The sequence below is a fragment of the Oryzias latipes genome, chromosome 8 (genome assembly GCF_053564925.1).
Source record: "Oryzias latipes strain Hd-rR chromosome 8, Olatipes_Hd-rR_3.1".
In the NCBI taxonomy this organism is placed as follows: domain Eukaryota; kingdom Metazoa; phylum Chordata; class Actinopteri; order Beloniformes; family Adrianichthyidae; genus Oryzias; species Oryzias latipes.
In genome coordinates this window covers 16,818,061-16,832,978 of record NC_136244.1, presented here as the reverse complement: position 1 = coordinate 16,832,978, position 14,918 = coordinate 16,818,061, and the positions used below count along the sequence as shown (strand labels likewise).

General features: G+C 40.2%; 1 protein-coding gene across 1 annotated transcript in view; it reads left to right on the top strand.

Moving 5' to 3' along the window:
* The window catches only part of coro7 (coronin 7), an 83,720-nt gene that overhangs the window by 28,862 nt on the left and 39,940 nt on the right, over positions 1–14,918 (top strand). The window lies entirely within an intron of this gene.

The following is a 14,918-nucleotide window of genomic DNA, read 5'->3' as shown; positions in this document are numbered from 1 at the left end:
CATATTTTACTCATCATTTATGCTTCACCATCCGCTTTTCATTTACTGTCTTGTTTTAAATCACCGTCGTCATGTTATTACGTACCAGGATGGTGTGTTAAAGAGCCACGGCTTCAAGGCGAAATCACCAACAGATGCTCGCAATGAGATAGAAGAGTCAAGCAGGAAAGTGACTGATGAGAATTTCCCCTTCCCTGCTCGTTTCCCTTTTTCTCTTCATCATTTCTTATTTATCTGGCTCACATGAATCCTCCTCCATGATGGATTTCTTTCTCTTTATCCCAAAGCCTACATCTAATACTACGTTCACTGCCTCCTTGACATAAGGAGTTCAACTGGCCACTTCCAAATAAAAAGTCTATGTTTCGGGCTTCCTCATTTAAAACTCTCACAATCACGCATAGCTACGGAAGGTTTTACCACAGCTTTTGGTATGGTGTGAAATTGACGACAAAACTCTCCCTCGGGCGTGTTTTAAACTCTCCTCACGCAATGAACGTTTGAAACATGTTCGTGGGTCGGTTTTGTCGTCAATTCTAAGCCATACTTCCGGCTCTACATACCAAACGCGTAGCCATTGAATACGCTTTGCAAGTTAAACCAGGTCAAACTTTGATCAATCAGGTACTCAGATTTGGTAGTCCCTTTTACATCACGGAAGTGCCAGCTGTTGAAAAATTGATCATAATTGCAGTTTGTGCCCAGACGGAATTCGATGACACCAAGTCCTTCATATATTGGAATAGAGCTGTGAAGGAAAAAGCCTGGGGCAACATTCACTTCCACATTTAACACCAAGTATCTTTCAAGCGTAGGTGGTGGACATGTGCTAATAAATAGAAGAAAAAGACAAAGTGAAAGAAGCCCCTCCCTCAAAAATACATGTTTTGAACACGTGTCAAATGCCTGGTTTGTATGCAGCTTGAGACTGTATCGTCGATCTTTTACCAAATGTACTTTTTCGAAGCCTCTCTCAGTTGTGGCCCAATCCGTTGTTCCAGACTCCATTTTTGTCAGCTAATGGCTCCAGTGGCAGACATCCAGAACACAAACGAGTTCTGGAGTTAAACTTAGAGGGCTGTCAGTCAAACCCTTTATTGACTTAAATAACTTCCAGTCCCACTTTGTAATCAGTTTGTCATTATTTCCTGACAATGGGCCCACTTGTCTCTAGATAACAGGCAGACCCGACCATTAGCCACTTATGTTAACCACTATCTATTAGGGATTGTATTTTACTTGTGTAATGATCCTGTTTACTGACTATTTAACCAATGTTTACGTAGGTTTATAAGCAGATAATTGTTGTTTTAGCTCTACATTTCTACATTTTCTCTCCTTTTTTTTTCTTACAATCAAACTTCCTCTCATTTTAACAAACTGAACTGTACCACTGCATATCATTTAGGGAATTTGCTCCCTGTCATTCAGACCTGAGGTGTTCATAAAACTGGATTTGTTTGGTTGGTGTTGTCTGTTTTTAATAAAAGCAGCTGCGTTTAACATGGTGTGTAATTGGAGCTGCGAGCTGGCTTGTATCAGGTTAGCTGTGCTTGTCCACAACATTCAGTAGAACTGTTTTCTTTGGAGTGCCACAACATAAAGAGGCCTAGGATCACGAGCCAGAAAAAGGGGGTTGTGGGTGGAATATAATTTGGAAGGAGAATAATAGAGGGGGAAATGCTTACTTTTTGGTCGGGGTTGAAAATGAAGACTAAAAAAAAATAGAAAGAGGGACTCTGGGAGATGAGTCTGAGACGTCTGTTTTGAACTGTGCATAGGTTGCTATTACTGCCCGTCTGTTTTTTCATGATGCCGATCTGGACATTTGAGAACAGATCGGTCACTGTGTCCTAGTTTTTCTTGTATTCTTGTAGCTGTAAATGTGCAGAATTTTAAGAATGACTTTTATTAGGCCTCTAAGCCAGCTGCAATCAGCAAACTTTACAACTGCAGATAATTGCTACCATCTCACCACTTCATGAAACTTCATGAAGATCATCCACACACCTCCACTTAGGCAGCTACACAGTAGAGTTACCAAGGATGTTTCGTTCCATTCCATCCTGTCGCTTTTGTTGAACGAATTAACAGTGGCTTCTCCAGGGGTCATCTGGTGAGAATTCAGCATGACAAAACCACAACCTCGGAGAAACTTCTAGCAGTGACCCCTGTAATTGTCCTCAGTCCCTGCTTATGTCCTCCTGTTCAAGAACATGCAGGAAAACACACTTTTGCACACATGCAGTTCCTTTACTTTTCAGTCAAACAGACCTTAGTGCTTTGTCTTTTTATGCTGCTAAGAAAAACAGACCACTGGCACCTGCCAATGTTACGATTCTTGATTGGAGCAGACACGAGGTTGTCCCTGGAGGACAGACCTGACCGTTTTCTAAACCAAGTCACAGGATATGCAAAGAACCTGGCCTCTGAGGCGAACACCCCCGACAGATTGAGCTGTTTTTGGAAAGCAGGGGAGTGATCCAGGTGTGAGGCTCATGCTCAGTCTCTGGATCGACTCTCTGTGCTCTGTTTCTTTGTATTTTGCTATGTGGGTCACGCCTAAATGTAGGGCCTAGTTAGTGGGTGTAATTGAGCCAAGCTCCCTTTAATCAGATGGATCGAGAAAAAGGCCCGAGCTTCATAGAAGACCTAGCATTTTACAGAATAACCCCCCCCCCGCCTTTTTTTCCCCACTTTGGCCCAGGCGCTCTTAAATCAGTCCCAGATGAAGGCTTTCCTGTGGGATTAGGTGCAGCTGCGCCACTGCTAACCATACCAGGCCAAAAAAAAAAAGGCACTAAGAGTTTAAAAGATAGCTTGACCTTTTTTCCTTTTTTCTCCCCATCAAAGTTCACTTTCTACGAAGGAAAAAAACTGATTTCTGCTGTGTGGGTGCAGTTTCAAAATGAATGTTTTTAGGTGGAGGGAAAGGTCAAGTTGACATCTCTGCCACAGCCCTCCGTCTCCAGGACGGCAGTGGGGGAGGCTATTTAGTCAAGATGTGACCGCACACGCTCTGTCAGAGAACCTGAACTCAGCATTCTGACAGTTGAACCGTCGGGTCTGGAATCTTTTAGTCATTTGGGGGTTTCAATTCAGGATTGCAGGGCAGAGAGGAAGGGGGCTGACCAGGAAATGTGGATGAAGATTTTTCAGTTGAGATAGTGTCTCCTCATGAGTTTTTATTGGCTTATCGTGGAAGCTCATGTCTAAGTCTCGTTCTGAGCCCCCCCCCCACACACACACACCAGAGAATTCCTTTGTTCTTTGATGGCGTGTCGTTAACTAGAAGTCTCAATGACCTATTGCTCCACGGGTTACTATCTTGTCAAAAACACAACTAGTAATCCTTTCTTTATCCGTACTTATCCACCTCTTGGATCCTCTGTCTCTTGCTATTAGACTCCCCTCTCATCTGTTTCCATTCTATTCTTCTACATACAGAGAGGCAATAGAATTGAAGAGCTAAATTTTGAAGGTGCCTGTTCTGGGATTCAAATTGTGTATATATTTTTGTTTTAAAAGAAAAAGTTAATGGAACATTTTCCGAACCGGTTAAAGCCCAAGGAAGTATGTGGCTGTGGATATTTAATATAATTCACAGAGGGTTTTGATTTCATCCCGCAGGTATGTGCTCAGCACTCCGGGGATCAGAAGGACTCTTTTGTGCGAACTCGCCACAGACGGAAAAATAAAAAGCCTCGATCCCCCACCTTCGACTGCTCCTTTCCTTCCTCTCACCTTTATTTATCCTCCTAATCTCTTGATTTTTATAGAGAAAAAGGGCGAAGCACAGCACTACATTGTATTTAACACTTTTTTACTGACTCTAAGCAGAATGAAACCTTAGTCCAGTTTGAAAGTCTGGGACAGAGTCGGACTTCAGTTTCCATCATTAACAAAAATAGCATCGAAGCTGCGCTCGAAGCCACAGATCCGATTTTTCTCCAACATCTGGTAAAGACATCCTTTTGCTACGGTCATTATTAAAGTCGTGCTTGCAGAAACAAATGAGTTCTACTCCAACACCACTTTTGGCACATCATAAGATGGTTTCAGCACTTGTTTTGCTGCTCTGTGAAGTGAGATGTCTAGACTTTAAGTGGCAGGGGCAGCAGAGAATAAAGTGGAGTGCAGGAGTATTTGTATAGGTAAAAATAGGTCATTGAAATAAAAAGTAGCTTTCTTTTCGTGTTGCATTTCTTCCCTGGTTGTAACTGGATTCCATATTTGTGTCTTCACTTTCCTTCCTCTTGTTGTGTTTCCAGTTTTTGAATTGATTTATTCTCTTTCTTTCATTCTCCCCAAGAATCTTTCAATATATGCTGACATTTTGTTGCGGATCAGGACCTGTGGCATGGCAGAGCTCCTGTTTTTCAATCATGCCTTCTTTCCACTCACCTCCTGAATGCCAGCCACTTCTTTCTGCTGTGGTTAAGAAGAAAAAGAAGCCAAGTGATGCAGAGACGTGTGTTTCCCATTAGCAGACAGTTTCCTTCGCTCTGCACCCTGCCCACATCCACCCTGCTGCCTGGCCCTTGGTGGTGATGGGACTGACAAGACTGTAAGCCTTTCACTATACATTCAGTAACCCGACAAACTATAATAGAGGTTTGTAGAGGGATGGCGTGCAATTCATAAAGAGAAACACTTGAAATATCTTAGTTGACCAGGCGCCCTCTCCTTTTTGGTTACTCCAACATATGGATGATGAAGCCCAGCGCACCTAAGGACACTCTCTGATCAAAATCATGTTTTTGGTTTTTTAACATGTTGTTGTGGCATTCATTTGATAATGGAGAATATATATAAAGAAAATGATGCTTAAATGTGCATTTCTGAGTATTTGTGAATCAGAACCAGACGAGAAATGTCATTGGGAAAAGCTTGCAGGTGTAACATAAGAGGAGATTTTTCCTGTTTTAATGGAGAGAACATACGAGAGGAATCGTCTTTTCATTGTGTTTCATTATCTCATTCCTATGACAGCAACCAGCGATCTGCAGCCTGTCACTGGCCGGGCGGCCGGCTGAACGGGAACTCGGGACAACTGAAGGTCTTTGTTGTAAAGGAGTGATTTGGTAGGTAAACGGCAGGTGTTTCTGTCCAAACTCAGGTTACATGCCGACACTTTTTGTCATCCCACAACGCGGAAAAAGAAACGTGTTCCGGTCAGTGAGGCATTTACCACGTCATGCTCAGTTTAACTGGAAAAATGTTGAGACATGCGTCTCCCGCTTCAACAACAATGCTGTTGTCTCCCAAAGAGCACCCAAAAACATATATATGCACTTGACTTCACATCTGTAAATGCACTCAACTAGTTGGACATCAGCGACGGAAACAGTTGGCCAAAAACTTTACAACATCACCGTCTGTTGAATCTCACTTGTCTCCATGGAAATGTTGTGACAACAAAAGCCGCTCTGCACCTGCAAAGCCTCTCTGTTTTTCTACTCTGCGTTGTGCACCTCCATCTGTGCAAGTGCACTTGGCCTAAGCAGATTAAAGCAAAATTCTTTAAAGTGTAATTGGAAGGAGAGTTGAGGAGGTTGCGGTGGCCAGGAAATAATTGAACAATGGTGAGTTAAGGCAGGAAGGAGAAGAAAAGGTGGAGGACTCTCAGGGGAGAAAGCAGTTGGAGTGTGGAGTCTGTTCTGGAGATGAACCTCGGATTTACTGACCTCATGCTAAAGACTTTCAGTTCTTTGTCTGAGGCCAGCTAACATTATTGTGGTAAGGTCAATTAGTCAGCCAGCTTTTGTATGTGCACATTGTGTTCAGCTGCAGGGGCAGAACGCTAAAGAGTTGGGCACAAGTGGGAGATAGAGCTCTGTGAGAGTTGGGTGTTCTCATTTTTTTTCTTAATGGCCACTTAAAACGGCAAAATAACTTTGTATTTTCATTGTCCTAGTAATCAAGATGTTATTTCAAGGTTTCCACAACAGAATCCTATCCAACTTAGTTGTTTCAGAATATTTGCAATCCATGGTTTGCTGCATTTTCATAACTGAACCATGCATGAGCTGCAGCACAACTCTGCAATGCTGTTAACTTAGGATGAAAAGAAAAGACTCTTTGCATTTCTTTGCCTCACAGTGTTTTTCACAGCAGCTCAAGCGTAATCAAGAGGAGCTCTGCTCCCACCAGCATGCTGTACTGGTCAGACACTTGCACGTCTTCTTATACATACAACTCACTGCAGTGACATCCACATGCCTGGACAAATCTGCCTTTTTCCCCCCTTTGTAGGTACTTGCAGACCATTACCAAACATTCTTCATTCTCTGCCATTCATCAGCATTCAGTGGCTTTTGACAGTTGAAGCGACCGAGACTTAATCATCCTTGTCATGTTTTAGTCAGGCACTCAAGCGCTGCTTTCATGTCAACAATTCCTTCAAAAGATGGTCTGCTCTAAAAAAAATGTTTCATTTTAGTGTTTGTGTGAAGGTGTTGACGCTCCTATTGGGGCACGATGGTTAATATTAAAAGAGCAATGATGTCATGAAATCTTTTCGCTGACAAGCTGAGGCTCCCCTCTTAAATATTACCTGCCACTTGTTATTTTTCATGTGCCAGCCAAGGCGTTTGTAGTCACAAACTGATTCAGACAAGTGGGTTTTCTCTGTCCGTGCACTACTGTGTTTGGAAAAGTTGTCAGGACCTTTCAGAAGACAAAGCGAGAGCAGCTGCTGGGTCTTTCACTCTGACCTCCCCCTGTGGCGTTGAAAGGAAACAAGCCCTCAATAGCGCTGGACTGAAAAAACACGGGCTTTGTGGTCAAAGGTGATAGAAACATACAATCACTCCCGCATTCGTGTGGCGGCTTGATTGTTCCCCACACATCCTGACCATCATGGTCCATCCACGGTACAGTAGAGCTGTGAAGCTGTAGGGGCTCACAGCTGTGAGCTAACTCCACATTCAGCCACCAAAGTCCCGCTTTTTATTTAAATGGACTTAAATGTTTTCCTACACCACTCATTGTTATATATGTAATTCACAATTTACATATTGTTTCCAGTTTTCTGAAGAAAACTGGAGCAGGCTTCTTTACTTGAAATCTTTACTTGCAAGCTGAATGTGAATGACTCGTCTGCAGTAAGAGACAACACATCTGGCTTTTTATAAGAGTCCAGTCCTCCTTCGCTTCGGTAAAACTTCCATATTCGTATGTCATTATTTTAATGACTGGGATATGCCTGAAAGAGGGTATTTAGTACATTATACCCAAAGGCAAAATCACTTCTTACTGTTCCATTTGACCACAACTTTAAAATGGTCTTTTTAAAATGTTTTACATTGTTTCCTGCCCAGCTAAATATGGCAGAGCTACCTTATAGGTGCCCCTTTGGTCTCTTTTATTCTTTGTATCTCAACAGGTACCTATAACACAAAATCACCCTCAAACCTGTCTGCAGGTGCACGAAAGGAAGGCCAGGCGATGGGATGAATACATAGAAGAGCAGGGATAAGAAATAGAACACAAAAAAGAAATAAGTAAAGTTGGCACTTTGTGCTCTGCTGACCTTCTGTGGGTTTGTTGAAATCATACCCCTTATGAGGGAAAATATGTGGTGGTTTAGCGAAGGACAGATCCACCCACCGTTTTTTCCCCATTTCATTAGACTTTGAGACTAACTTTCTATCTTTGCCTGTTCTCCTTAGCTTTTGTGCTGGTGATATTCAAATCCTGCGGGGCTGTTTTTCTTCCTCGTTGCTTTGGTTCATTCCTTACCTCTGACTCCTCCATCTGAGCTGCCTGGTTCTATTTTTTTTTTTTTTACAACGTATGGAAGATACATTTAGTTTGTGGTTTCTCGAGAAGTGATGGCTTTGTTAGTGGTGAGGTTGAGGGATGTCTAGTATAGCTCCGATACTCAGTGGGCTTTGTTCGAGCTGATGTGGACTTTCCACTGAGGTGAACCCATTGACCTGGGGTGCTTATATGGGTGCTCCACTGCAGGACCCATACCCTCAGGCCACGGCACCCACACAGGCACGGGGCGTCCGCCTGCCCCGCGGATGTCCTTGTTTTGTTAGTCTTGTGTGGTGGTGACTGTGCTGTAGTAGGCATAGAAAAACCCAGCAGCGCTTATGCCAGCCACTGTAGATCCCGCAGACCGTCTAACTGGCTGGTCAGGCTGGACGGAGGTTTGCAGAGTTTGACTTCATTAAACAGACCACACACTTTAACTGGCTGGTCGTTTTCAGCAACACAGGAATATGCTTCACTTAATATTTTGTCTGTTTCACATTTTAAATAAAAAAAGATTTTGTGTGCTTTATGTCCGTCTCAGTCTAAAAGATTTTTTTTTCTTTTAATGAATTTTTTCTTGCAATTCTTGTGACATTTAGCAACTAAAACAAACCAAACCAAAGCTTTAAACATATTTTACTCCTGCCTAAGGAAAAAATGAGAGGTGTAATCGTCTTAAACGTCCCTTTTCCTTTAATTTATTGTTGCCTTTTTTTTGTAATTTTTTTCTTTTCGTACAGCTATGATTAAAAACCATTTTAGATAAAATTTTTGTTTCAGCATTGTTTTACATTTAATTAAATAAAGAGGCACGGCTGACAGATTTACTATATTTTTGTTATGATTGCAATCTACAATCAAGGTATAAATTGCGTATAGTCATGTCCACCCAATAGGGATATCTTTGGTGATAAATGGCTTTTTTCCTGGCCTGTTTGAGTATTAGTGTAGTTTTATTAGCCTTCGTTTTTTAAGGCCTGATCTGCTAGATTTTAGCTTAAACAAACAGACTTATAAAAACCTCCAGATGGATCCTGCCCCATAAACAATCACTTTGTTTATTCCTATGGGTCAGGTTTGGAAACCAGCTCTCTAATGATGGCATCGTTTACAAAAATCTACTTATTGTTGGTCTGCTTCTCATTTTCTGTGTCACCACAAATCAGCACCCAGACACCTGTGACTGTCCAGATTCTCTAAGCAGACAGGATTAACAGATCAACATGTTGTGTGTTTGAGAGTAATAAGTCACTCTGGACACACACCAGTTTCCTCTATGGGTTACTAATGATTGGAGAAAAACGGGTGTTTGTTGGCTGGAAGTGGAGGGCCCACGCCAAGGTCAGAGTTCACCCAGCATCAGTCCCTGGATGGGATCTGGGTATGGAGGATAACTTTGTGATGAAGCTCTTAAAAATGACAGATTTCTCTTATTATCAGATGAAAATGTGTTTATAGAAGTGTTGCTAAAAGAAAAAAGCAGTTCTTAAAATCGTCAAAAGTTCCAGTCTGAGACTTACATATACAGTACATCAAATGCTTACTGTGATAACAAGGATTACGTCCACAAAATCTCTGGCTTTCATCACCCTCCATTTGCCTCACTGAGGTATACAAATACAAACACTTTTGTGTCTCAGTATGGTGACACTCTGTTTGCTGCCCCTAACTTTAGTTTATCTCTAAGTCCTTTTTTGTGCTGATCATAATTTAAAAGACATTTGTAGGTTTTCTTCTTGTTTGCTTGCATACATTACGCCGCTCACCTTAATTTGAGGCTCCGCAGGAGCTCCAGCCACAAACAATGTGGAATCTGCAGATGTATTTACAGAGCGCGTCTGTGATGCAAGCAGTTGGAAAGTTATGCAGGATGTGTACACAGCAGCGCCTGACGAATGTCTGCTGGGTCTTAAGGGATGTATTGAGGGTTTGAATGCTTGACCCAGGGCATTGGTAAAGTTTATCAACGCATTTTCTCTCTTATAGAAAAAACTGCTTTTTTTGAACTGCAGCTTCTGATTCTAACATGATATTAAAATACATTGTTTGTTTTTTTTGCAAGAAATAAGATGCAGAAAAATGCTTTAGCTATCATTTGATCTTTCTGAAAATTGATAAACAGGTCAATTTCCTTTAGATAAAGAGAATTTGAGCTGTCAACTTTCTTCTGTTAATGTGTGATAACTTACAGGCTCAGTTTAGATCCATACATGGTGGACAAGATGCAAGTGCCTCAAAAAAATTAGTGTCACTTTAGTTGGTATTTTTGCCGTAAAAGTGCACCAGACTGCTTAACAAGTACCCGACCTGAACTTCACTCTGCTCTCTCTTCTGGCAGCATTAGACACACAGCATTTTCTTCAACTGTGTAATATTTTGTTTACCAAATGCTTCTTTTGCTGTGTTAACAGAAGCTTTGCTGATCTGGTGGGATCTGCTTAAGTAAGAAATATTGTTTTAATTACAGCGAAGAAGAGCAGAGTAAGCTACATCCCATCACAGAGACTATTTACAGGGTTTCTCATGCTCCTCATAATATAAGGTGTTTGTCCCTTCATAGAAAGTCAGATGGTATTTGTTCTAATACTGTTTTATATAAACAAGGTCTTATTTATTGTCCTAAAGCTTGAGGGTAATTGTGTTTTTGCAATTATACAGTCATTTGCTGAGCAGTTCAGGTAAGATGTTGAACTTCGTAAAAATAAAGGAGCAGTAGATATGGATATATTTCTGTAGCTTGTTTTTTCCCCGTGTGACTTTAGAAAAATACCCTTCTGTTAGTTACTTTTAGTCTAAACTTGTATTTTTTTTAGAAATAGGTTTATGAAGTTTATGTTATTTCAGGTAAAGGCATGTTGTGAAATCAATAGAAATTTGTGCATTTTTTTCTAAATATTAATTTACATGCAAGTCATTGCCATGTAATAAGCTTACAAAAATAAATGTCTTTATTGATCCCACAAAACAGCAGTTAATAAATAACACTTAATATTAGTGAGACAATAAAAATGAAGGCTCCAGTGGCTATGAGGCTGTAAACTTTAAAGAGTGTAATAGCTGATGGGATCGGCTGAAGTGCTGCTTCCTGCAGCAAGGGACAATCGATGTATTCATACTAATTTGTTCTATCATGTGCTGATGTTTATGTTGCTTAAACGGTAGAGATGTAAAAAGTTTAAACTGAAACCATATCTTACAACCCTAAAGGATTTTAATTTATTTGCCTTTTTAGTATTAAAAATCTGTATGTAATTTGCTGCAAACATTTGTAATTGAAAAAAAGGAAATACAGAGAATGTGTTTCCCTAAATGCGCTTCATCTCTGATTATTGGATGTGATTAGGTTGAACAAAAGCTCTAAGTTTATGTTTGCAGTTTCTTCTAACAGCTGTATGGAACTTATTTGGATTTCACTAATCTGCTATGCTTTATTATGGAAGAGTCAACAGCAACATGTGCTTATAACTTAAACCTTTTTACACTCCTCTCACCCTCAATAACCCCTTCGCCATCCTCCAGAGAGTCCACACCTTTTTTTTAAATACCCCATTACTGATTTGCCTGTGCTTTTTTGAATAAAGCCAATTCAGCCCTCCCACGCACCATCCCTCCATTCCTTTGAAATGAGACACACACTTTTGTGTCTTTCCAGGGGTGCCATGCCGTTCTTTTTAAGCTCATATTAATTCCATCACTCTGTGCGAAAACACAAACACGTTAACGCCGGAGAACCACACAAATGCCCTCTTCAGAACCCAGACGGATAAACTTATCAGTGCGTATGGTCCTGCTTAAACACAGCAACAAACACTTATCCGTTCCATTCACATTTTGTCTTTGCACCTAGATCGGAACATTCCACCCTTCTTACTAGTTTGCAGCTTTTGCTGCATTATTCTTTTTCATTTGACTTCCTCCTCAGACTTATAAAAAACTTTTTTTGGGCCTGTTTTTGTTATTGCAACTATTTATTCAGTCTTCATATGAAATTGTTAAGTATTTGTCTGTTATAGAAAAAAAAAGGGGTGGGACATTTTTCCAAACAAGTTTTAGTCTGACTTTAGAGTAAGAAAGAGTGGAGAACATTCAAAAGTTTTTAATAATTTATGAAAGCATCCCTTAATGACCATTGCAAATGCATAGCAGGGCAAAAAGTATTTGTCAGTGACAGATCCTGCAAGTTGTTCCATTTAGAAAGTTAAGAGGTCTGTAATTTTCATCACATGAGCGACAGAATGTAGAAATAACCCAGGAAATCACATTGTGTGATTTTTAAAGAATTTATTTGTATATTGGTGCAGAAAACAAGTATTTGGTCAATAACAAAAGTTCACCTCAATTCTTTGTAATGTAACCCTGGTTGTCAATGACAGAGGTCGAACGTTTCTTGTAGGTCTTAACCAGGTCTGCCGACTTTTGGCCCATTCTTCCATGCAGATCTTCTCAAGAGCTATTGTGTTTTGGGGCTGTTGATGGGCGACACAAACTTTCAACCCCCTCCACAGATTTTCTATTGGATTGAGGTCCAGAGTCTGGCTAGGCCACTCCAGAACCTTGACATGCTTTTTACAAAGCCACTTCTTTGTTGACTGGGCGATGTGTTTGGGATCCTTGTCCTACTCGAAGATTCAGCCATGTTTTATCTTCATTAATCTCACCATAAATGGTCCCATTCATCTTTAGTATGGATCAGTTGTCATGTCCTCTTTGCAGAAAAACAAAGTGCAGAGCCACAGTGCATGCAGATAATTATCCAGGGTATTGCTATTACAAAACACACAAGTGTCTGATTCTTTAAGATCCATCTGGAACATCTTTTGTCCTGTGTAGTGAGTCCTATGAAGAGTTTTAAACTCAATCAGATGCAGATTAAGACTTTTGGTTAGACTAAAAGGGTTTGAATGGCACCAATTGAACTATTTATAATCAGGATACAAAGTCAAACTCCTAAAACATAGAGGTCTATACCTGTAAAGTCAAAAAGTCAATGTGTAACCGAAATATCTATTGTTTGTAATAGAAACTGCAGAAACATTGCAACATTCACAGTATAGGATTCAAAACGTTAGGGTGTAGGCCTTTCATACAAAGACCCATGCTGACACAAATTTAAGTCCATGGTTGACCTCTGTTATCCATTACAAATCTGTCATTTGCTAATATCATTTTTCCAGTAAATATTAAGCAATGTCAATCTGAATTATTGCAAGCAGAGAAATGACTGAAACTACAAATGAAAGCTTTGAGTGGAAGAAAATATCTGCAGTACATTTGTTTCTATATCTCATAAAAGTCTGAACAGCACGTGAAATGAATTGCATGTGTGCCTGTAAATGCATGCTGCCAACAGCTAACCAAAGTCAAATTCTTCCTATGCTTTCTTTCCTGTTTTTCCTCTTCCCTGACTTCTCATCTTTCCCTTCTCATAACCTTTTTTCTTTTTTCTTTTTTTTTTGCTTAATCAGCATCTAGGCCATCTGCTGGCACAGTCTGGCAGCTGTATGGCATGAAAGAAGCCAGTGGCACACCACCCTTCATGTGTTGTCAGTACTGCCGAAACATTGAGATGGAGGGAAGGTGGAATGTGTGGTAGGAAGGTTTGACAGAGTGCTGCCGGGAAACGAGCAGAAGCCAAAAAGCGTCGAAAAATAATCTGGTTGCAAAAACAAAGTGGTGCAGTATTTTATTCATTCTGTTCTTCTCCATTTTTCTTTGTTCTTTTCTTTCCAAAAAAAAAGAAAAAATCAGAAAATCGATTGTGTAGATAAAATGTGATTTGAGATATTTTAAACAAGCAATTAGCTTTGTAATCCTTTTTACAGTAGTAAGAAATTCTGCAATTACTGGAGGACATAGTCAAGTGCTTATCTTGTGACAACTTTATTTAGTGTACTGTAATCATTTTCCGTCCTTGACTGTAATATTCTTTGCAGAGGATAAGAGAGGGATTGAGGTCACTCTAAGGTCAACTGTTCTGCTGTGTTCTTTTGAGAACAGAGCTAGTTTTGGAGAAAAAGTAAAATGTTTTCTCTATGCTTATTGCAGTTGTATCCCCTCTAAAACCCACTACAAAAATAGTGTTTTTGTTTGTTTTACCATGATCTTGTGGCAGTTTCCTCATAATAAAGGACATATATAAAGAAAATGGAGTTTAAATGTACATGTTTGGCAATTACTTGTTTCAAATCGTTGTGAGTCAAGAACAAAATAAAAAATGCCATTTAAAAAAAGCTTGTAGACAACTGGAAGGCACGAGGTCCCTGCTCCGCTCCATTCTGATGCACCCACTCGCAGATAAATAGATCCATGTACGTCTTTGTTTTTCTCGTCTTAGCTGGTATTTGGCTCAAAACTGTACGGCTGAATAGCTCCATTGCTTGCCAATTTTGTTCCATCGGTAATATTGTGTTGGGGTTCTAAGGGGCTGTAATCTAGCATGAGAGTGTGTACATAGATGGATAACGGTAAGTTAGGGTGGGCTTACGTCATTCCACCAGCTCAGCCCACAACTCAGTGGTGAATTTTTAAGGAATTCCTGCCGCTCTGCAGAAAATATGTCCTAGAAAACAACCCATGTTTATTGATTTTGGCTAAAAACGCATAATCGTAATTAAATACCACTGGGATCAAAAGATGATCGGCGTGGGACTTTAATGCCAGCTTAAAAGCTGACTCTTCTAAAGCTATGGGGGGAAAAAAGAAAACTTGTTGTGGAATAAACCAATACCGAAAACTTTGAAGATGTTTTAACAAAGAGTAACATATATCTAACTTTTCAAGATTTTTTTTTTTAATTGCAGTCTTTTTTACCTGGATTCAATTTGCAAATGTTTTCCTCATTACTATTTTTAACTCAATACTTAGTTTTAGCTTGTAAATGAGAGCAAAGAAATTGGGAAAATAATAGGTCCAGCATGAGAGTTTTTATGTGTTTGTGTTGTTTGCATGGGATATTGCACAACAGCTCCAAGCCATGGCTAGCATTTCCATACTTTTCCCTGACAGTGTGTTCATCCTTCAGCAGTCCTTTGCCAGCATCCAACCAATAAAAACATGGGTGGTCAGGCATTTTCAAATGTGGACTCACACACAATGCTCACCTATTAAGCACAGAGCAGCAGATCATTAAATGTGGTTAAGCCCAAGGGCTACAT